The 23,890-nt window shown below is 43.7% G+C and overlaps 2 pseudogenes; one reads left to right on the top strand and one right to left on the bottom strand.

Moving 5' to 3' along the window:
* Positions 1-5,926: 5,926 nt before the first annotated feature.
* Positions 5,927-6,905, top strand: LOC141997087 (olfactory receptor 10C1-like; annotated as a pseudogene).
* A 9,208-nt stretch (positions 6,906-16,113) lies between these two features.
* On the bottom strand, positions 16,114-17,038 carry LOC141997582 (olfactory receptor 14C36-like; annotated as a pseudogene).
* Between the last annotated feature and the right edge of the window lie 6,852 nt (positions 17,039-23,890).

The following is a 23,890-nucleotide window of genomic DNA, read 5'->3' as shown; positions in this document are numbered from 1 at the left end:
AAGCTGTTCGAGTTTCGCTTCTACCTCATATATAGTAATATCTACCTCCATATCCTCATTCCTATTTGTCATGCTACCATTATCCCTAATATCCTCATTAGCCTTATTAAAGACTGAGGCAAAGTATTTGTTTAGATATTGGGCCATGCCTAGATTATCCTTAACCTCCACTCCATCGTCAGTGTTTAGCGGTCCCACTTCTTCTTTCTTTGTTTTCTTCTTATTTATATGGCTATAGAATCTTTTACTATTGGTTTTAATTCCCTTTGCAAGGTCCAACTCTACTTGACTTTTAGCCTTTCTCACTTTATCCCTACATGTTCTGACCTCAATAAGGTAGCTTTCCTTTCTGATCCCTCCCATCTTCCACTCCCTGTATACTTTATGATTCACATAACCATCATCTGCTGCATGCTGCACGAGTTGTGTGAGGGTAAGCAGGAGAACTTCCGTGCAGAGTAGGCAGAGAGCATGTCTGGTTCACAAACAGTCTACAGGCAGCCAGATACCAGCCACATGCAGACTAATCTGGATTGCAAGTGGGCAAGAGAAATCAGGGATGACTTTTGTGCATGTATTTGGCACGACCTCTTCTGCCTGTTCCAAAGCAAACTTTCACAATCTTTGCGGCTGTTGGAGAAACGCATGAGGGATCACTGGCACTAATCGCTCTGTGAGCATTTTGTTCCCTTGTAGCTGATGGTCATTAGCCATTTGTTCCTGTGACTATTCATCCATTACAGACAATTACTGCAGGGTGCCTCTATTGTGGTAGGGTAGGGTTTGTGGCGTGTAGCATGGCAGCCACATTGTATTGCAATCAGATTGCAAATCTCTTTGTGTTTATGTTCTCACTTGTTCATGAACCTTTTTGGAATGGGGAACACTCAATTGGTCTGAATGACTCACCAAGATTCTTTTCTTTCACCATTCACTCTTTGGCAGTGCTAAGTGCACCTAGGGCATGTCTGCACAGCAAAGAAAAATCCATGGCTGGCCTGTGCCAGCTGATTCGGGCTCGCAGAGTTCGGGCTGTGAGGCTGTTTCATTGCTGTGTAGCCTTTCAGGCTCGGGCTGGACTTTCAGGCTCAGGCTCTGGGACCCTCCCACCTCGCAGGTTCCTAGAGACCGGAGTCCAGCCCGAATCCAGACTAGACAGCAATGAAGTCTAAACAGCAATAAAAAAGCCCCGCAGCCGGAGTCCTGTGTGAGCCAGAGCTGGCAGGGATGGATGAGCCACAGAGGTCTATTTGCTGTGTAGCTGTGCCCTAAGTGGCTGTTATGGAGCACTTAACAGAAGGCTGAAACTGGTCAAGGTTTGTGGGGGTATGTAGTTTGTGGGGGAGAAGGGGCTGTTTCATCACTGGTTGCCTGCATTGAAACTTGAATTGTGTCTCATTGTTCTGTATTATTTAAGCCATAAAGACATTTATCTACCCCTTTTCTTCGTTGTGAGTTCTGCTGCTTTTAAAACTACTGGCGCTTCCTAAGCACATAACAACGCACTTCCCCCATCCCTCTCACGTATCCTTGGGACTTGAGATATATATGGACCTGGGGGTGGTGGTTAGTGAGGGTGGAATGGACAGAAAAATGCTTTCTGTGTGATGACATCAGACAGTTACACTATTCTTATGAATGTGCTGGGAATAATGGGGCCCAGTTCCCAACCTGACAACATCTTATGTTCACCATACTTAGGAAGGAAGGTTCACACACAAATAAAGGAAAGTTGTAATGTTTATTAAAACTGAAATATCGGATGTGTAACTGAAACTTTTGTAAAAGGATGTGTAAATAAACAAAACACGGTGGGACAGATTCCCTGAACGATGGACAACTGTCAGTGTTTCTGAAACCTGTCTCCTTGCCCTTCCCTACCACCTCACCCTGGGAAGGGGGGAACGACTATGGGGGACAACCAGCAACGTGTCCTGTGTGGGGTTTTGGGGTTTGTCACTTGATGGGCTTCCAGGACTGCTTCAGGCTCTTTGTTCGCCTCTTGAAAACTGAGGTGGTTCCCTCTGTGAGGGGATTTGGGTTCTGGTGGAGGTTGTTGTCCTGGGATTCCTGTGGTCTCCTCTTGGTCTCCTGGGCCCTGGGTTCTCTGCCAAAGCGGCACCATTTGTGCCAGCTGGAGAAGGAGGAGGTGGTGCCGGTTCCCAAAGAGATCCAGTGGCCATGGCAACAGGCAGATTCCGAACTCATTGGCCCACCACACCTGTGAGTCTCTCCACTAAGGTCCAGTGAATCTCTGATTGCTCCAGCCTCTATGAAAGTTCCCTGTACAGGTGCACATTCTTCTTGCTCCAGGGGAAGTCATGGACATCCGTGTACAGTGGCCACACATGTGTGCTCAGCTGGCCAAGTGGCCACTCTAGGAGAAGGTTCCATGTTCACCTGGAGTGATCAAAAGAATGTAGCAGAAAAGTGTTCTGGTGAGGCACTGCAGCTCACCACTGCCAGTGAAATCGAGGGGGAGGGACAGGGACAATTACAGACTGGGTAAGGGTCAGGCAGAAAAGGGTACAATGCACTGGGGGAAAGGGGTAGAGGACTATTGGAACTCAAATCCTGGTGAGTACCTCTTCCCCCTTCTACATTGCACACTAGCATGGACACAGGGCCATTCCACAGCCTGAGGCATGTACTTATTCACACCACCCAGGCATGCTAGCTTACTCACCCCATACTCACCCTGAGACAGGTGATACTGGGTTTCATGGTGGGCAAGAGAGAACTATCGCACAACCACACAGGTATATGTAGACACATGAACAGCCAGTACTGTAGATGTATTTTAAGTCACCTCCAAAATTTTGCCAGAAGCTTGGAGTGGGTGACAGGGGATGGATCACTTGATGTTTACTTGTTCTGTTCATTCCCTCTGGGGACCTGGCATTGGCCACTGTCAGAAGACAGAATAGTGGGCTAGATGGACCTTTGGTCTGACCCAGTCAGGCTGTTCTTATATTCTTATATTCTTATGTTAATGGTACTGAAGTCTCCAAGTCACTTAGGTTTTGAAAATTTTACCCTGAATTAATTAGGGCCAGTTTCTGCCAATCTTACTCATACTGAAAATGTTGAGGCTTCTGTAGATCAAAGAATTATTGTTTGTAAGACTCTTCCCTTTGGACTGGTGCTGTTGTCATTTGTTGAAACCTTTATGGGCCCAGTCCTGTAACTGTGGTGTGTTGCAACCATTCTGCAAGTCCTTGGATGGGAATTGCATGTACTCAATGGCTTCTCGCTGGAAGCACCCCGCACTTGGACCAAACCCTGAGGTCCTTGCTTAGGTATTAGAGGTGGGACTGGAAAATGTACCCATGGGATTTAGGAGCTTAAGTGCCAGCTGGATGTCTGTCCCTAAGATGCAAAACATTCAATGCCATATTCTACTCTGTTGAAATCATCAGATGTTTGGCACTGATTATAATGGGAGCAAAAGTACTCTCTTAATAATTATGTTATGGCTTCATATAATGAGGCATCTGGGGTGTAAAAAAGTATATGTCCCTGAGGCTTATAAAGAAGCTGTTAAATATTCCAGTTCCACCTGTGACTGAATTCCTTGGTAATCACAGGGAGGAGACAAATGTGGGATACAGACCAGGTGAGAAATTTCTTGATTTGTCTAGAATTATGTTTATTTCCTTGGATTCTTCTAAATGAGCTCAATCTAGATGAGTCTTGTGAAATCCCTATTACTTCTTGAACTGAAATGTGCTCTGTTTCAAAGCCCTGATTTCAATCCCACTTAGCTTAAAGCCATGGGTAACTCTCCAGCAGTTAACTGTAGAACTGTTTGAAAATATTCCAACACAACAATTATCCTGCAGAAAATGCTGGTTGGATGGAATCAAAACATTTTACATGGAAACGTACTGATTTTGTCTGCATTTTGAAATAACAATATCAAAATGCTTTTTTCTATTCTATTCCGGTCCAATCAAAATGATAACACTGACCTTATTTGACCTTATTGAAATGAAACATTCCAATATGTGTTTATAAGATACAAACAATTTTTAAAAAATATATAATTCGTCCTAAAAAAATCAGAGACTTTGCCTTTCATCCTGATTTGTGATTAAATGAAATTTTGAAAACTCAGCATTTACCATGCATCATAAATTCACATTTTCTACCAAAAATACTTAGTACCCTGAAGCAGGCAGGCAGATTGCTCGATACTGAGCTCATCTACATTGGTTTTCCACTGATGGAACCGCAGTGCCATCAGAAGAGGATCTGATTGGATCGGTGTAAAGCTACCACAGCTTGACTACTGTTTTTCATTGGCATAACTGCATCAATGTCAATGAATTGCTCTATCAGTATCAGTAGTTATTCATGATTTATGTCCCTTTAAGAGAGAGGAGAAACATGCCCTAAATAATCGTAGACTGACACATACATTTGGCAGACTCTCAAAATATTTATTCAAATCAGATTGGGACTTTCAAAAGAGCCTAAGAAACCAACTCTATGTCACTGAAGAGAAGTCCTCATATGTAGCTAAATATAATAAAATTACAATAAAAAACTGAACTCAGTAATGCTGATTCCTTTTTAGGGCACACATTCAAGAGGGTAATCACCCTTTCCAGGCATGATCTAGATGTCTTACATCTTGTCACTGGTGGCAGTGAGTAGGGTACAGGAACTACACATGTATCTATATGCCACAGGGAAAGGGATGCTGTGTCCTAACTGCAGGGTGTGGCAGTGAAAGGCTATAGCAATGGGAGGCTGTAGGGAGCTGCCGGAGCTTTTCCCCATTTCCAAATTTGTTGCCTGTGGTGGTGAAAGGCTCCCAGCAGTGCGGAGGCTGCAGGACACTACACTGCTAGAAATAAAAGTGTATGTGGGTCAAGCACTGCTTAGGAATGTTGAAAGCCCTGTAGGGTACATATGCTAAGGCTCTCAAATGTCTTTCCTCTACTCCTGTAAGCCATGCCTCACCATCTACACTGCTGTGCTAAGGGACTCATACAGTGTATGTACTCCAAACACCTCCAAACATCTGTGCAATATAGACATACCCATAGAGAGAAACACAGACCCTGATCTTTCTTACCATGCTATAATATTGGTGCAAATCACTTGGGTCCAGTGAAGCTATTCCTGATTTATCTTAGTGTCACTAAGAGGAGAATTGGTGGAAAAGAAAGGGACCAGAAAAGGTTTAGAATGGGGAAGGTTAATGGGTAGATAAAGAGGGGCACAGAGGTGGAGGCATGACCAAAGAGGGGGCTGAGTGAATGAGACCAGGATTAAGGGCACTGAAGTCAATGGACTGTTGTCAATCACATGGAAAGGAGAAGAGAAGCAGACCATCTCTGTAGCACATTGCATAACGTAACCCCCATGTCTGTTCCCATGTAGTTAGTTGGAATTGCCATGCATTGACATTATGATAAGAAAGTCTATGTACTCATCTAATGTATATTGGCCTAACTTTCCTGATTGTGCCGCTCACAAGCCGAGAATCTGGTAAAGGGTAATATTTTATTTTAATATACATGCTCCAAGAGACTGGAGGCAGATTTTGACATTTAGTTCCACCAGTGTAAATCCATTGAAGCTGTTTTATACAATTATAATTTCGTTGGTCAAAGTTTTGTTCCTCTGATGCTAGTATAAAACTGTATTTCTACTGAGGTTAGGAACATACACCTATATAAAGCTGGTGTGACTGTGAGGAGAAAGCGAACCGTCAACATTTTTGAAGTGACTCTGGATTGACAGTCTTGTGACAGGAGAATTGGTCTCTTTCATGATCCATATCAGTTTGAGGAATGTATGTGTGGAGTGATAGGGACAAGTCATGAGAGAGAGAGAGAGAGAGAGAGAGAGAGAGAAGCCAATTTGACTTGATTTAAAACATCAAACTAACAAGTTTTCTTTTTTATTTCTCAGGATGAAATATGCTGAGGGAGAAAATGAGAAAAAACAGCTCTGTGACTGAGTTTGTCATTCTCGGCTTCTCTAACAACCCAGACATGAATCTCATTCTGTTTGTGGTGTTTCTATGCATTTACATTGTCACAGTGCTGGGCAACATCCTCCTCATCATCGTCATATATGTCGATTTGACCCTTCACACGCCCATGTACTTTTTCCTTAGGAACTTGTCCTTCTTGGACCTCTGTTACACCTCAGTTACTCTACCCAAGATGCTGGCCAACCTCCTCTCAGAGAATAAAAATATTTCCTTTTCCAGTTGTGCTGTACAGATGTTTTTCTTTCTATTCTTCGGCATTACTGAATGCTTTCTCCTGGCTTCTATGGCTTATGACCGCTATAATGCAATATGCAGCCCATTGCGCTACACTGCCATCATGAATAAGAGGGTTTGCATCCAGCTGACAGGTGGTTCGTGGATCTGTGGCACGCTGGTGGCCATGGGACACACAACCTCTGTCTTCACACTTCCTTTTTGTGGGTCCAATGTGATCAACCACTTTTTCTGTGATATCCAGCCGGTGCTGAAGCTGGTGTGCTGGAACACCTACTGGATTGAGATCCAGATCATCGTGGGTGCTGCCTTCGCCCTTATGATGCCATTGTTTCTGAGCCTGGTGTCCTACATCTGTATCATCTCCACCATCCTGAGAATTAGGTCCACTGATGGCAGGCGTAGAGCCTTCTCGACCTGCTCCTCACACCTCATCGTGGTGACATTGTGCTACGGGACTGCCTTTATCATATATGTACGTCCCAAGTCCAGCTACGGTATGGGTGTGGACAAGTTGTTCTCTCTTTTCTATTCAGTGGGAATTGCGCTCTTGAACCCCATTATCTACAGCTTCAGGAACAAGGAGGTGAAAGATGCTTTGAGGAAAATAGCAATGAAAATCTTTTTCAAAGAATCAAATAATTTTCCCTCAGTCACATAAGCCTCTGAGAAATATCTCCCAAGTAGTGTCTCAGACATAATGGAGAAGTTTCCCTTGTGTAATATAGTGCTGGTGAAATTTACCGAGTTTTGTTTTTCCATGAAATGTTTCCTTTAATATTTTTATTTTAACAAAAGAAATTAGGAAAAAATGTCATTTTTAGAATTTTATTTTATTATTACTTGAATCCTCTTCTGGCCTTAAAATATATTAATATTTTAGGGAAAAAACAAAATACAAAAACAATATGAATGGACACATCTCAGTTCTATAGAAAAGAGCCCTTGGGTGGTTAACCTTTTCTGAATTTCCCAAATATTTTCTCAGAAATGTTGATATTAGAAATTGGTAGGGGGAAAAGGAACTCAAAATATTTTACATTTTTTTTTATAATGAGCCAGCTATAACCATTATATTTTATGTCATCACTGGTCCCCCTTCCTATAAGTAGTTTGACTTGGGCTACTGTAGCTGGGACCTTAGAATTGCATAAGTGTTATAAAAGCCGAGCTGGAAAATAACCGGAATTCCTGTCGCCCAGGAAAAGCTGGCATTTCAACATTTTTTTTATTCCAAATGAGGATAAACAAAATTAAATTTTGAAATTTTTCACAGAATTGAAATTCTGAAAAAATTGTGACTTGGAAATATTGAAACATTTTATTAAGAATATAAGAAGGGCCATACTGGGTCAGACCAATGGTCCACCTAGCCCATTATCCTGTCTTCCGACATTAGTCAATGCCAGGTGCTTCAGAGGGAATGAACAGAACAGGTAATCAACAAGTGATCCATCCCCAGTTGCCCATTCCCAGCGTCTGGCAAACTGAGGCTAGGGACACCATCCCTGCCCATCCTGGCTACTAGCCATCGATGGACCTATCCTTCATGAATTTATCGAGCTCTTTCTTAAACTCTGTTATAGTCTTGGCCTTCACAACATCCTCAGGGAAAAGTTCCAAAGGTTGACCATGCACTGTGTGAAAAAATACTTCCTTTTGTTTGTTTTAAACCTGCTGCCTATTAATTTCATGTGGTGACCCCTAGTTCTTGTGTTATGAGAAGGAGTAAATAACACTTCCTTATTTACTTTCTCCACACTACTCTTGATTTTATAGACTTATCATATCATAACACATTTTGAGATGGTGTTTTCATGAAGATCACCGATGGATTGTAGTTTCCTCAGGAAGTCAGTGGTGTCTCGAAGATAGCTGGGAGTGCTGGTAGCGTAGGGCCTGAGGAGGGAGTCTACATAGCCAGACAATCCTGCTGTCAGGGTGCCAATGCCTGAGATGATGGGGCGTCCAGGATTTCCAGGTTTATGGTTCTACCCAAGACACAAATCAGACGTCAAGAATTATAACATTCAAAAACCAGTTGGAGAACACTTCAATCTCTTTGGTCACTCGATTACAGACCTAAAAGTTGCAATTCTTCAAGAAAAAAACTTCAAAAACAGACTCCAAAGAGAGACTGCTGAATTGGAATTAATTTGCAAACTGGATACAATTAACTTAGGCTTGAATAGAGACTGGGAGTGGATGGGTCATTACACAAAGTAAAACTATTTCCCCATGTTTATTCCCTCCCACCCCCCGTTGTTCCTCAGACGTTCTTGTCAACTGTCACCATGACCCCCAGATCCCTTTCCACAGTACTCCTTCCTAGGCAGTCATTTCCCATTTTGCATGTGTGCAATTGATTGTTCCTTCCTAAGTGGAGTACTTTGCATTTGCCCTTATAGAATTTCATCCTATTTACTTCAGACCATTTCTCCAATTTTTCCAGATAATTTTGAATTATAAACCTATCTTCCAAAGCACTTGCAACCCCTCCCAGCTTTGTATCATCCGCAAATGTTATAAGTGTACTCTCTATGATGCCATTATATAAGTCATCCAACCATCCCCATAAGCATCTATCTATCTATCTATCTATCTATCTATCTATCTATCTATCTATCTATCTATCTATCTATCTATCTATCTATCTATCTATCTATTCCAAGGCCAGAAGGGATCACTGTGATCACAGGTCACAGAATATAAGGGGTCTATTCCCTTTTGCTGGGCCAGCTTTGTGGCAGGTGGAGTCACTGGTAAACCTTTCTTTGATTTGAATGTGAATTAGATTAGGCCCTGAGTTACCTATACTCAATATAGGTAGACCTGTGTTATATGGGAGGCCTGTCTACTTAATGTAATGGTTCCTTGTGGTCTTAAAAATATACAAATCTATGAACAGCCAGTGCAGAGGCTTCCTCACAATACAGCATCATGGTTGCTGAGAGTATCCAGAGTGAGATAAATAACAGCAGCAACATTGCCTAATGCTGTAGGTTCCGACTGTGGTTATATGTTAATGGATTTTTGGCTGCGTGTGAGGGTCACCAGTCTGATTAGATGTTAATAAATGTTTGACTGTGTGTGTGTGTTTCCTTTGTGTGGCCCCGCCAACCCTGCACAAACAGCTGGCACATCAGACCTCATGCGAATGACTGAATGACCACAAGATCCATTAAGGGACAAAGGCACTCAGCCAGGTTTATTGTCAACAAAGCATGGTACTAGTATTCTGCAGACTCTACCAGACCACTAATACAATTATAATTTTAACAATGGACCAGCTCAGTGAACGGTGGGACTTTCCATTCCTCCCTAAGGCCAAACAAAGATACTCTCTCTGAAATACAACTTTGTTGCCGGCACAGAGTGCCCAAGGCAAACAACAGTAGGGGTTTGTTGCCCAGTGTGCGTCACCCAATAATCACAACGGGGTGGAGAAGCAGAGAGTTTATTTGCAGCTGCAAACAGGCCCAAGGAGACACAGCTGTCTCAAATCCTGCAGCTCCGACTGCAGATTACATCATACAATTTATACCTTTTTTCCCAACTTAGCTACAGAAGCATATACAACCAATTACCTATTGCCCTGAACAATAATACAGCCAAAGCAGCCAATTAGATGTTTCCTCATTACGTAAGCCCTGCCTTATTTGGTTGTATCCGTTCCTGTGTTGCAGAAACCTAGTGCAAAACATTCCTTTCTTATCTATACGCTTACCCTGGCCGGAGCTGTCTGAAGGCTGTCTCTGAGAGCAGGCTGTCTGCTCTAAACTGTTTTTGCAGCTTTCTGTCTCTGTTTTTATACTAGCTTCCTCATAGTGTGGCAGGATTACAGAAAGTTCACGGAATGGAGAGACTTTGGTTTGTCTGGGCCTAGCGTGGGGGGGCTTCCTCGGCACTCGTGGCCTTCCACCCTCCTGAGTTACCTAGTATGATGCCCAGTGTCACCAACAACTTTATACCCCGAAACAAACAAGTTAGTATTGCCCCTCTGTCATAGTTACTGTAGTTACTCCCTTCTAACATGGCTAGTTATTATTCATTATCTTTTACATGTTGGTTTAATTAAAACATTTTTATAAAGTACTGTTATCCTGACCTTATCTTTTAGGAGCCATCAGTATGTTTCTGTTGTCCTTGGGGAATGTTTTTGTACCATCCTTAATATCAGAATGTTCTGGTACCACTTAATATTAAAATGTGTTTGAGTAAGTACCTTGTGACTAGTACTTCTTAGAAATGTATATTTCTGCAATATTAGTCCCGTTCTTGCCAGATTCTGTGAGCACGTACTGTCTCATACCAGGCCTTATGTCTCACGCTCTTTTGCTAATACAGGGGCCAATGGAAGAAATTCAGCACCATGGAGGTCCACTTCTGGACGTCATTTAATTGTGGCGTGCAACTGCTGTCTGGGAGCATGCAAGCTCCATGCACACACTAGCGTGACCAGGGACAGCGGCTGGTGAGCCTGGTGCTTGCACCCGTGGGTCGTGCTGGGGGCAGTACAGCCATAATGGAAGAACTGCCTGGGCTGGGTGCTGGCTCTTGCGAGCGGAGGCCCAACATTCTGCTGCTTTGGCCGCTGCAGTTTCTGGTCCAATTGCTGGCCTTGACCCTGCTGGTCTCACACATTGTCACTAGAGCCCTGCAGCTCCACAAAGGTCCACTTTATATGTGTGGATATACACACCCACGGATATAAATTTTGTATCTGTGCATAGCTCTAAGTGCAGATAATCTCAAATCAATGGACCAGATCCCCAACTTGGGTAAATCAATGTAGATCCACAGAAATCAGGTGAGTTCCCCAGATCCCCAGTATAGCTCCAATGAAGTCAATGAGGCCAGGGGTATACAATGGATTTATGGATGTCAAGGTTCCTTCCCCACTCTGAACTCTAGGGTACAGATGTGGGGACCTGCATGAAACCCGCCCCAAGCTTATTTTTACCAGCTTAGGTTAAAACTTCCCCAAGGGACAAACTATTTTACCTTTTGTCCCTGGACTTTATTGCTGCCACCACTAAGCGCCTAACAAATATATAACAGGGAAAGAGCCCGCTTGGAAACATCTTCCCCCCCAAAATCCTCCCCAAACCCTACATCCCCTTTCCTGGGGAAGGCTTGATAAAAATCCTCACCAATTTACATAGGTGAACACAGATCCAAACCCTTGGATCTTCAGAACAAGGAAAAAGCAATCAGGTTCTTCAAAGAAGAATTTTAATAAAAGAAAAAGTAAAAGAATCACCTCTGTAAAATCAGGATGGTAAATACCTTACAGGATAATCAGATTCAAAACATAGAGAATCCCTCTAGGCAAAACCTTAAGTTACAAAAAGACACAAAAACAGGAATCTACATTCCATTCAGCACAACTTATTTTCTCAGCCATTTAAACAAAACAGAATCTAACGCATATCTAACTAGATTGCTCACTGATTTTTTTTACAGGAGTTCTGACCTGCATTCCTGCTCCGGTCCCGGAAAAAACAACACACAGACAGAGGGAACCTTTGTTTCTCCCCCCTCCAGCTTTGAAAGTATCTTGTCTCCTCATTGGTCATTTTGATCAGGTGCCAGTGAGGTTATCCTAGCTTCTTAACCCTTTACAGGTGAAAGGGTTTTTCCTCTGGCCAGGAGGGATTTAAAGGTGTTTACCCTTCCCTTTATATTTATGACAATGGAGATTTAAGGAATTTGAGAACATGGCCCATTCTGAGGACACAAATCCCAAATGAACATAGGCTAAGGCACGGCTAGGAATATTACAGAACTTTCTTCATTAAAAGTGTGATGTTGCACCTCATAATGCTCTATGGAAATATGCTTATGAATGTAAATATGACATAACTGGAATATGTTTTACGCTACCTATGCCTTGTAACATATCTCTGCAAAGATTATGTTCTACTGAATATATTCATCCTATTTGTATGCATGTATCATTTTTGTATTCAAAGTTATGAATATTGGCTGTGTACTTGTTTGATTTTAAGTAGCCTTAGTAAGGTATTTGGTCAGCTTCTTTAGAAAGGAATTTGCAAGTTAAGTGCCCAATCAAGGAACACTTAATGGATGATGGATCTTGGAAGACTACAATCCACATAAGAAGTCTACTTGAGGATGTTCAAGATAGCATGTAAACAATGACTGCTGCCTGTAAAAACTGAGTCATGCACGGACATCTGACTTGCCCATGTGACTCCAAAACTCCATATTGGAGCTAGATTTTGCATAAGAGAGAGGAGGGGTCTCCACCCACAAGAGAGAGTCTGTTTAAGCCCCCGGGAGACCCCTCCATTTGGTATTTAGGTGGCTCAAGAGATAGCCTCTCCATCCCCAAAGGATACTTGAAAGAAACTGGAACAAAGGACAGTAACTGCAGGGGTGTGAGTGATTGCTGGACCCAGACTAGAAGGAGCCTAGTCTGTAAAAGAAGCTCACTGGAACATCTCTGAGGGTGAGATTTCATCTGTAAACACTTTCTTACTGTATTAAACATAGACTTGCATGTTTTATTTTATTTTACTTTATTTTATTTTGTTCTGTCTGTTATTACTTGGAACCACTTAAATCCTACCTTTTGTATTTAATAAAATCACTTTTTACTTATTAATTAACCCAGAGTATATATTAGTACTGGGGGGCGGGAATGGGGGGGGGGGCAAACAGCTGTGCAAATCTCTCTATCACTGTTATAGAGGGCAAACAATTAATGAGTTTGCCCTGTATAAGATTTATACAGGGTAAAACGGATTTATTTAGCGTTTGGACCCCATTTGGATCTGGGCATCTGAGTGTTGGAGACAGGAGCACTTCTTAAGCTGTTTTCAGTTAAGCCTGCAGCTTTTAGGGGACATGTTTCAGACCTGGGTCTGTGTTTTCAGCAGGCAAGCATGTCTGGCTCAAACCAGGCAGGGCTCTGAAGTCCTAAGCTGGCAGGGAAAACAGACTCAGAGGTAGTCAAAGCACATTTGGTGGCAGTCCCAAAGGGGGTTTCTGTGATCCAACCCAGCACAAGAAGGTGAAGAAGAGATAACTTCATGACACAGTACAAGATAAAGGGTGCATGAGACTCCACAAAGTGCAGTGATCAGGAATACATTTCTAAGTGGCCTATCCTTATCAGAGACTGGGTTGCAGTACAGAGCATGGTGAGGGCAGTGTCTCCATCCAAATGTAGGGATGCTGAGGCAACCTCCATGCACTGCCAAATCTACAGCACCTATCCCAGGGTGGGAAATGTCCAAGTAAAGTGCACTACAGCTGCTTGGCAGATGACAAAAGTAACTACAGCCAGGAAGGAGGTGAGATGTTTTCCCACAGTTTCTGACTCCCTGTTGTCTTGTGGAAAGGTAATGGACCCTGAGCTGGGCAGGAGAGGAAATCTGCTCTCCTTGCCTGAGTGTTTGGGGAACAACAGGCCATCCCAGTGGAGTGGGGAATTAATATCCCTCCAGCTTCCCCCAGAAAAGCTGAATTTAGGCCACCAGAATTCCTGGGCCCTGATTGCCGGTGAGATGGGGCAGAGAGAGGAATTTAGCCAATGGGGAGGTCTGAATAATCTCCCTTGCTAGACCTCTCTGATGTTACAAGCAGTGCATGGTGGAGAGCCACTTGACAGGGAGGCATCCCTGCCTTATTTCTACTTTTGGTTGAAAAAATTGCCGTGTATAATATTTCCATGGTGGAGAGACGTTCAATCCATTGTGGGGAAGCCACCCCCTTGAGGGACAATGGGACACCACATACAAGCCTTACAAACCAGATGGGAGATGGGAGTGGTAGGACCAGGTTGCATGTTTACACCCAACTATTTGGGGGCAAGAAGGCAAGAAGGGTTTGATGCAGCATCCAGTGGACATAACTGGACACTGTAAGAAGGAGGTTCGTAGGATTGTGTCTGGGACTGGAGATATTGGCTAGTATCATTTGGTTGCACAATCCAAGTAGCTTACATGCCAGAGGCTGTGCGTGAACAGCCCAGGAGAACAGCAAGAAGGCAAGAAGGGTTTGATGCTTCCCTCTGTTGTTATCAGGACCAGTGATCTGCTAGATCACTCCAATCTTTGACTCTGGGAGCCAGCCTTACCCTCCTCTGCTGTGATCAACCCTGATCTTAAAAACTTCTAAGGAAGGAGATTCCACCACCTCCCTAGATAACGCATTCCAGTGCTTCACCACCCTCCGAGTGAAAAAGTTTTTCCTAATATCCAACCTAAACCTCCCCCACTGCAACTTGAGACCATTACTCCTTCTGTCATCCATTACCACTGAGAACAGTCTAGATCCATCCTCTTTGGAACCCCCTTTCAGGTAGTTGAAAGCAGCTATCAAATCCCCCCTCTTTCTTCTCTTCCTCAGACTAAACAATCCCAGTTCCCTCAGCCTCTCCTCATAAGTCGTGTGTTCCAGTCCCCTAATCATTTTTGTTGCCCTCCGCTGGACTCTTTCCAATTTTTCCACATCCTTCTTGTAGTGTGGGGCCCAAAACTGGACACAGTACTCCAGATGAGGCCTCACCAATGTTGAATAGAGGGGAACGATCACGTCCCTCGATCTGCTGGCTATGCCCCTACTTATACATCCCAAAATGCCATTGGCCTTCTTGGCAACAAGGGCACACTGCTGACTCATATCCAGCTTCTCGTCCACTGTAACCCCTAGGTCCTTTTCCGCAGAACTGCTGCCTAGCCATTCGGTCCCTAGCCTGTAGCGGTGCATTGGATTCTTCCATCCTAAGTGCAGGACTCTGCACTTGTCCTTGTTGAACCTCATCAGATTTCTTTTGGCCCAATCCTCCAATTTGTCTAGGGCCCTCTGGATCCTATCCCTACCCTCCAGCGTATCTACCTCTCCTCCCAGTTTAGTGTCATCTGCAAACTTGATGAGGGTGCAATCCACACCATCCTCCAGATCATTTATGAAGATATTGAACAAAACCGGCCCCAGGACCGACCCTTGGGGCACTCCACTTGATACCGGCTGCCAACTAGACATGGAGCCATTGATCACTACCTGTTGAGCCGGACAATCTAGCCAGCTTTCTATCCACCTTATAGTCCATTCATCCAGCCCATACTTCTTTAACTTGCTGGGAAGAATACTGTGGGAAACCATGTCAAAAGCTTTGCTAAAGTCAAGGAACAACACGTCCACTGCTTTCCCCTCATATATACAAATATATACAAATATTACACAAACTTTGCATTCATTACAATGGACTCCAAAGACTTTGAAACTTAATGCAGTCAGGTTTTTTCAATGCTGTTGCAGGAACTTGCCATATCTGTCCCACGCACCATGTTTAAACACCGCTTAGAGACACATTACTTATTTTAGCATGTAATGAAGACTCTCAGAATTGTGTTCTGCTGTACATGAGTTTTCATAATATACACATCATCACAGTACCTTAGCACTGTCCTGTAGTGCAGGGGTTCTCAAACTTCATTGCACCATGACAACCTTCTGACAACAACAATTTCTACACAACCTGAAGCCTGAGCCCACCCGAGCCCCTCCACCCAGGGCAGGGGGTCAAATCCCAAGGGTTTCAGGCCCAGTCAGGGATCTACAACCTGAGCCCCTCTGCCCAGACCTGAAGCCCTCCAGCTTCGACTTCAGCATTGGACGGTGGAGCTCAGGCTTCAGCCCTGGGCCCCAGAAAGTCTAAGTGAGCCCTGGTGACCCCATTAAATTGGGGTCAGGACCCACTTTGGGGTTCCGAACCACAGTTTGAGAACCGCTGCTGTAGTGAATTTAAAAGCATCTCTGCATTTGAAAGGAATTCCGCCATTCATTTATGAATACGAGACCCTGGACGGGGGAGGGAATATTAACCTATATACATATTAAGAAGTAAAAAGGCTCTTGGTGAAAAATATCTTGCTTGAAATTTTGCCCAGAGCTTCTTTTATCTCTTTGTTTCTCAGGCTGTAAATGAGTGGATTTATTACTGGGGTAACCACAGAATACAACATAGTAGCCAGCATGCGCTGATAGGGGGAAGATTCTGATCCTGGCCTTAGGTACATGTATATTCCAGTGTTGATAAACAATGAAAACACAACTCGGTGTGGCAGACAAGTGGAGAAGGCTTTATACCTGCCCTGTGCAGAGGGGATTCTCAGCACAACAGAAAAGATGTGAATGTAGGACACCAATATGGAGATTAAGAAAAATAACCCCACAAAAGCACTACATACAATATCCACTATTTCATTAGCACTTGTATCAGCACGAGAGTTTCAGTAGCTGTGGGATATCACAGAAGAACTGATCAACAACACTGGACCCACAGAAAAGTAACAGGAAGGCATAAGCAGTGAGGAGCAATGAATAAATACAGCTGCTGATCAAGGAACCAGCTGCCATCTGTGCACATGCCCCTCTGGTCATGATGACCCTGTAACGCAAAGGATGGCAGATTGCAACGTAGCGGTCATATGCCATCACTGTGAGAAGGACCAACTCTGAAAAGGCAAAGATACCAAAATAGACTTGGGCAACACAGCCAGAGAAAGAGATCTGTCTCGTGTTGGTTAGGGAGTTCACCACGGACTTGGGGATGGTGACGGAGATGTAGCAGATATCTAGGAAGAAATACATACGGCTGTGAAGATGGTGGTCGAGGGCTACAGCTACGATGATGAGAAGGTTGCCCATCAGGGCTGCCAGGTAAATCACCAGGAACACCACAAAGTGCAAAATCTGCAGCTCCCGAACATCAGAGAATCTCAGGAGAAGGAACTTGGTCACGGTGCTTTGGTTGGACATTTCCTGCTGTGTGGAGAGAAATGCAAGATAAAACCAGATGAGGGTAGAAAAGAAGAAAAGAGGACAATATATGTAGTTATTCTTCTGTAGAAAAGATTCTGGATTCTAGAACTAGTGCAAAGAATAGTCCTTTTCTAAGGTCATTCAGATCCAAGGAGAAAGTATTAGTGACAAATTATTCTCAATGAAACATTTATTCAGATACATTTTGCGAATTTAATGTTCATGCTATGTCCTATAGTCGATTGAAATTTTCCCAAATTTATTTGCTCTTCAAAATGATTCAGCCTCATTTACAGCTAGTACAGTGTAGACATTCCCTGTTGGGCTGGAGGACCGGCTTTAAAACCCGGTGAAGTGAAAGGATCTCAGAGCCCAGCTCCAGCCCCAATGGGAATGTCTACTCTGCTATTTTCAGCCCTGTAGCCTGAGCCCCATGAGCTCGTGTCAGTTGACTGAATCTTTGAAGCTTGCTGCTGTGGGGCATTTTTATCCCCTAGTATGGACGTACTTATGGTGTTAAAAAAACAAAAAAACTATGATGCTGTTTTTGGTGGGATAACCAAAAGAAACAGGTGGTGCTGGCTGGGAGTCTCATTCTATCTGATTCCACAGGGCACCTTGAACAGTACATTCTGTGGATGAAGGGAAAGCAGTGGATGTATTGTTTCTTGACTTTAGTAAAGCTTTTGACACGGTCTCCCACAGTATTCTTGTCAGCAAGTTAAAGAAGTATGGGCTGGATGAATGTACTATAAGGTGGGTAGAAAGTTGGCTAGATTGTCGGGCTCAATGGGTAGTGATCAATGGCTCCATGTCTAGTTGGCAGCCGGTGTCAAGTGGAGTGCCCCAGGGGTCGGTCCTGGGGCCGGTTTTGTTCAATATCTTCATAAATGATCTGGAGGATGGTGTGGACTGCACTCTCAGCAAATTTGCGGATGATACTAAACTGGGAGGAGTGGTAGATACGCTGGAGGGCAGAGATAGGATACAGAGGGACCTAGACAAATTGGAGGATTGGGCCAAAAGAAACCTGATGAGGTTCAATAAGGATAAGTGCAGGGTCCTGCACTTAGGACAGAAGAACCCAATGCACAGCTACAGACTAGGGACCGAATGGCTAGGCAGCAGTTCTGCGGAAAAGGACCTAGGGGTTACAGTGGACGAGAAGCTGGATATGAGTCAGCAGTGTGCCCTTGTTGCCAAGAAGGCCAATGGCATTTTGGGATGTATAAGTAGGGGCATAGCGAGCAGATCGAGGGACGTGATCATTCCCCTCTATTCGACATTGGTGAGGCCTCATCTGGAGTACTGTGTCCAGTTTTGGGCCCCACACTACAAGAAGGATGTGGATAAATTGGAGAGAGTCCAGCGAAGGGCAACAAAAATGATTAGGGGTCTGGAACACATGACTTATGAGGAGAGGCTGAGGGAACTGGGATTGTTTAGTCTGCGGAAGAGAAGAAAGAGGGGGGATTTGATAGCTGCTTTCAACTACCTGAGAGGTGGTTCCAAAGAGGATGGTTCTAGACTATTCTCAGTGGTAGAAGATGACAGGACAAGGAGTAATGGTCTCAAGTTGCAGTGGGGGAGGTTTAGGTTGGATATTAGGAAAAACTTTTTCACTCGGAGGGTGGTGAAGCACTGGAATGCGTTATCTAGGGAGGTGGTAGAATCTCCTTCCTTAGAAGTTTTTAAGATCAGGGTTGATCACAGCAGAGGAGGGTAAGGCTGGCTCCCAGAGTCAAAGACTGGAGTGATCTAGCAGATCACTGGTCCTGATAACAACAGAGGGAAGCATCAAACCCTTCTTGCCTTCTTGCTGTTCTCCTGGGCTGTTCACGCACAGCCTCTGGCATGTAAGCTACTTGGATTGTGCAACCAAATGATACTAGCCAATATCTCCAGTCCCAGACACAATCCTACGAACCTCCTTCTTACAGTGTCCAGTTATGTCCACTGGATGCTGCATCAAACCCTTCTTGCCTTCTTGCCCCCAAATAGTTGGGTGTAAACATGCAACCTGGTCCTACCACTCCCATCTCCCATCTGGTTTGTAAGGCTTGTATGTGGTGTCCCATTGTCCCTCAAGAGGATGGCTTCCCCACAATGGATTGAACGTCTCTCCACCATGGAAATATTATACACGGCAATTTTTTCAACCAAAAGTAGAAATAAGGCAGGGATGCCTCCCTGTCAAGTGGCTCTCCACCATGCACTGCTTGTAACATCAGAGAGGTCTAGCAAGGGAGATTATTCAGACCTCCCCATTGGCTAAATTCCTCTCTCTGCCCCATCTCACCGGCAATCAGGGCCCAGGAATTCTGGTGGCCTAAATTCAGCTTTTCTGGGGGAAGCTGGAGGGATATTAATTCCCCACTCCACTGGGATGGCCTGTTGTTCCCCAAACACTCAGGCAAGGAGAGCAGATTTCCTCTCCTGCCCAGCTCAGGGTCCATTACCTTTCCACAAGACAACAGGGAGTCAGAAACTGTGGGAAAACATCTCACCTCCTTCCTGGCTGTAGTTACTTTTGTCATCTGCCAAGCAGCTGTAGTGCACTTTACTTGGACATTTCCCACCCTGGGATAGGTGCTGTAGATTTGGCAGTGCATGGAGGTTGCCTCAGCATCCCTACATTTGGATGGAGACACTGCCCTCACCATGCTCTGTACTGCAACCCAGTCTCTGATAAGGATAGGCCACTTAGAAATGTATTCCTGATCACTGCACTTTGTGGAGTCTCATGCACCCTTTATCTTGTACTGTGTCATGAAGTTATCTCTTCTTCACCTTCTTGTGCTGGGTTGGATCACAGAAACCCCCTTTGGGACTGCCACCAAATGTGCTTTGACTACCTCTGAGTCTGTTTTCCCTGCCAGCTTAGGACTTCAGAGCCCTGCCTGGTTTGAGCCAGACATGCTTGCCTGCTGAAAACACAGACCCAGGTCTGAAACATGTCCCCTAAAAGCTGCAGGCTTAACTGAAAACAGCTTAAGAAGTGCTCCTGTCTCCAACACTCAGATGCCCAGATCCAAATGGGGTCCAAACGCTAAATAAATCCGTTTTACCCTGTATAAATCTTATACAGGGCAAACTCATTAATTGTTTGCCCTCTATAACAGTGATAGAGAGATTTGCACAGCTGTTTGCCCCCCCCCCCATTCCCGCCCCCCAGTACTAATATATACTCTGGGTTAATTAATAAGTAAAAAGTGATTTTATTAAATACAAAAGGTAGGATTTAAGTGGTTCCAAGTAATAACAGACAGAACAAAATAAAATAAAGTAAAATAAAATAAAACATGCAAGTCTATGTTTAATACAGTAAGAAAGTGTTTACAGATGAAATCTCACCCTCAGAGATGTTCCAGTGAGCTTCTTTTACAGACTAGGCTCCTTCTAGTCTGGGTCCAGCAATCACTCACACCCCTGCAGTTACTGTCCTTTGTTCCAGTTTCTTTCAAGTATCCTTTGGGGATGGAGAGGCTATCTCTTGAGCCACCTAAATACCAAATGGAGGGGTCTCCCGGGGGCTTAAACAGACTCTCTCTTGTGGGTGGAGACCCCTCCTCTCTCTTATGCAAAATCTAGCTCCAATATGGAGTTTTGGAGTCACATGGGCAAGTCAGATGTCCGTGCATGACTCAGTTTTTACAGGCAGCAGTCATTGTTTACATGCTATCTTGAACATCCTCAAGTAGACTTCTTATGTGGATTGTAGTCTTCCAAGATCCATCATCCATTAAGTGTTCCTTGATTGGGCACTTAACTTGCAAATTCCTTTCTAAAGAAGCTGACCAAATACCTTACTAAGGCTACTTAAAATCAAACAAGTACACAGCCAATATTCATAACTTTGAATACAAAAATGATACATGCATACAAATAGGATGAATATATTCAGTAGAACATAATCTTTGCAGAGATATGTTACAAGGCATAGGTAGCGTAAAACATATTCCAGTTATGTCATATTTACATTCATAAGCATATTTCCATAGAGCATTATGAGGTGCAACATCACACTTTTAATGAAGAAAGTTCTGTAATATTCCTAGCCGTGCCTTAGCCTATGTTCATTTGGGATTTGTGTCCTCAGAATGGGCCATGTTCTCAAATTCCTTAAATCTCCATTGTCATAAATATAAAGGGAAGGGTAAACACCTTTAAATCCCTCCTGGCCAGAGGAAAAACCCTTTCACCTGTAAAGGGTTAAGAAGCTAGGATAACCTCACTGGCACCTGATCAAAATGACCAATGAGGAGACAAGATACTTTCAAAGCTGGAGGGGGGAGAAACAAAGGTTCCCTCTGTCTGTGTGTTGTTTTTTCCGGGACCGGAGCAGGAATGCAGGTCAGAACTCCTGTAAAAAAAATCAGTGAGCAATCTAGTTAGATATGCGTTAGATTCTGTTTTGTTTAAATGGCTGAGAAAATAAGTTGTGCTGAATGGAATGTAGATTCCTGTTTTTGTGTCTTTTTGTAACTTAAGGTTTTGCCTAGAGGGATTCTCTATGTTTTGAATCTGATTATCCTGTAAGGTATTTACCATCCTGATTTTACAGAGGTGATTCTTTTACTTTTTCTTTTATTAAAATTCTTCTTTGAAGAACCTGATTGCTTTTTCCTTGTTCTGAAGATCCAAGGGTTTGGATCTGTGTTCACCTATGTAAATTGGTGAGGATTTTTATCAAGCCTTCCCCAGGAAAGGGGATGTAGGGTTTGGGGAGGATTTTGGGGGGGAAGATGTTTCCAAGCGGGCTCTTTCCCTGTTATATATTTGTTAGGCGCTTAGTGGTGGCAGCAATAAAGTCCAGGGACAAAAGGTAAAATAGTTTGTCCCTTGGGGAAGTTTTAACCTAAGCTGGTAAAAATAAGCTTGGGGCGGGTTTCATGCAGGTCCCCACATCTGTACCCTAGAGTTCAGAGTGGGGAAGGAACCTTGACAGGTGCTTAGCAGCCTCTTGTTCATATTCCGACCTATTCATGATGACGACAGCACCTCCTTTGTCAGCCTTTTTGATTATGATGTCAGAGTTGTTTCTGAGGCTGTGGATGGCGTTGTGTTCTGCACAGCTGAGATTATGGGGCAAGTGATGCTGCTTTTCCACCATTTCAGCACATGCATGTCGGCGGAAGCTATCTATGTAGAAGTCTAGTCTTTTGTTTCGACCTTCAGGAGGAGTCCACCCACAATGCTTCTTTTTGTAGTGTTGGTAGTAAGGTATCTGTGGGTTAGTATGTTGTTCAGAGGTGTGTTGGAAATATTCCCGTCGGAGATGTCGAAAATAGGATTCTAGGTCACCACAGAACTGTATCATGGTCGTGGGGGTGGAGGGGCAGAAGGAGAGGCTCCGAGATAGGACAGATTCTTCTGCTGGGCTAAGAGTATAGTTGGATAGATTAACATTTTTTAGAGATGAATTGAGTTTACTCTAGCAGCACCTCTTTGAGGGTGGTCTATGTTATTCCCATGCAGACGGGGAAACCAGAGCATGGGTGTTTGATACACAGCTTCCCAACAGGGGGTGGTAGAATACGATATTATGCTTCGGTTTTGTGCTCTCTTTTCTTATGGATGACCACTGAACAATAAAGAAGATTTGGGTGGAGGGATAGCTCAGTGGTTTGAGATTTAGCCAGCTAAACCCAGGGTTGTGAGTTCAATCCTTGACGGGGCCATTTAGGGATCGGGGCAAAATTTGGGGATTGGTCCTGCTTTGAGCAGGGGGTTGGACTAGATGACCTCCTGAGGTCCCTTCCACCCCTGATATTCTATGATTCTAAGTGACTCAGCAAAGGTCATCCAGGGAGTCTGTGGTTGAGCCAGGAATGTAACCAGGCCTTCTGAGTTCCACAACAATGCCTTATAAATTAGTTGGTTGAAAAAGGAATGTTCTCCAGCCTAATTTACCAAATGAAACATAAGGGCAAATATGACCATTGTTACTGGTTTCCAACTGGAGTAAAGTTGGTAATGTATAAGAAAATCTGGAGGAAATTCCTTTTTCACACTCTTTTTACTGTTTAAAGCAATAAAAGCACCTGATTAATGTATTGTCTTTGAATGTAAATGGGATTTGAGCATCTAACTTCCTTAGTCTCCTTTGAAAATCCCATCCATAGTTCATAAAGTCTACAATGTTATTGACTAACCTGAAAACAAATAAAAAATAATAATACCAGCAAAACTCCACAAAATTATGGATCTTTTGACATGTACCATAGCTAATGTGGAACATTTCTTACCATTAAGCCATGATTTGAACTCTGGAAGCTCTCTTTAAGCCGTTTTGTGAAATGTTTTGTTCAATGGAAGGACCTGACATGGTCATCATCTCTTCTAAAATAATTCTTCTTTCTGCTCAGCCTACCCGAAGGATCAATGAGTAAGTGGCTGAGATTTGGGAGGTGGGCGATCCTGAATTTGACAGCTGTGCCCTACTGGCTCAGGAGGCATTGATGAGTTTTGATGTATTGATGAATTTAAGCTCCCAAGCTCATCTTTAGAAAGGTTTCCTTTGAGGATGAGGACTGAGAGGTCAGATATGTAGTGATCATTTTGTGAAAAGTGTTTGCCCATCAGTGATAGTGTGCTTTTGTCTTTTATCATTTTTCTGTGTGAGTTCTTTCATGAGTGTACTGATTGTCTCATTTCACCCATATTGTTGCTGTTGGGGTAGTTGGTGCTTTGGACGAGTTTTACACCATATGTTATGATTGGCATGTGTAGGCCTACAGAGTCTTAGAAGGAGAAGCTTGTGTGACCAGAGGCACAAACAAGTCTCCCTTGCAACAAGGACAGGTGTTGGCAAAGTGCCTCCCAAACCCAGGTTCCTCTGGGAAGCAT

Source organism: Natator depressus, chromosome 13, assembly GCF_965152275.1.
Source record: "Natator depressus isolate rNatDep1 chromosome 13, rNatDep2.hap1, whole genome shotgun sequence".
In the NCBI taxonomy this organism is placed as follows: Eukaryota; Metazoa; Chordata; order Testudines; family Cheloniidae; genus Natator; species Natator depressus.
Note: the sequence above shows the minus strand (reverse complement) of the source record. Positions and strands in the feature narration are given on the sequence as shown.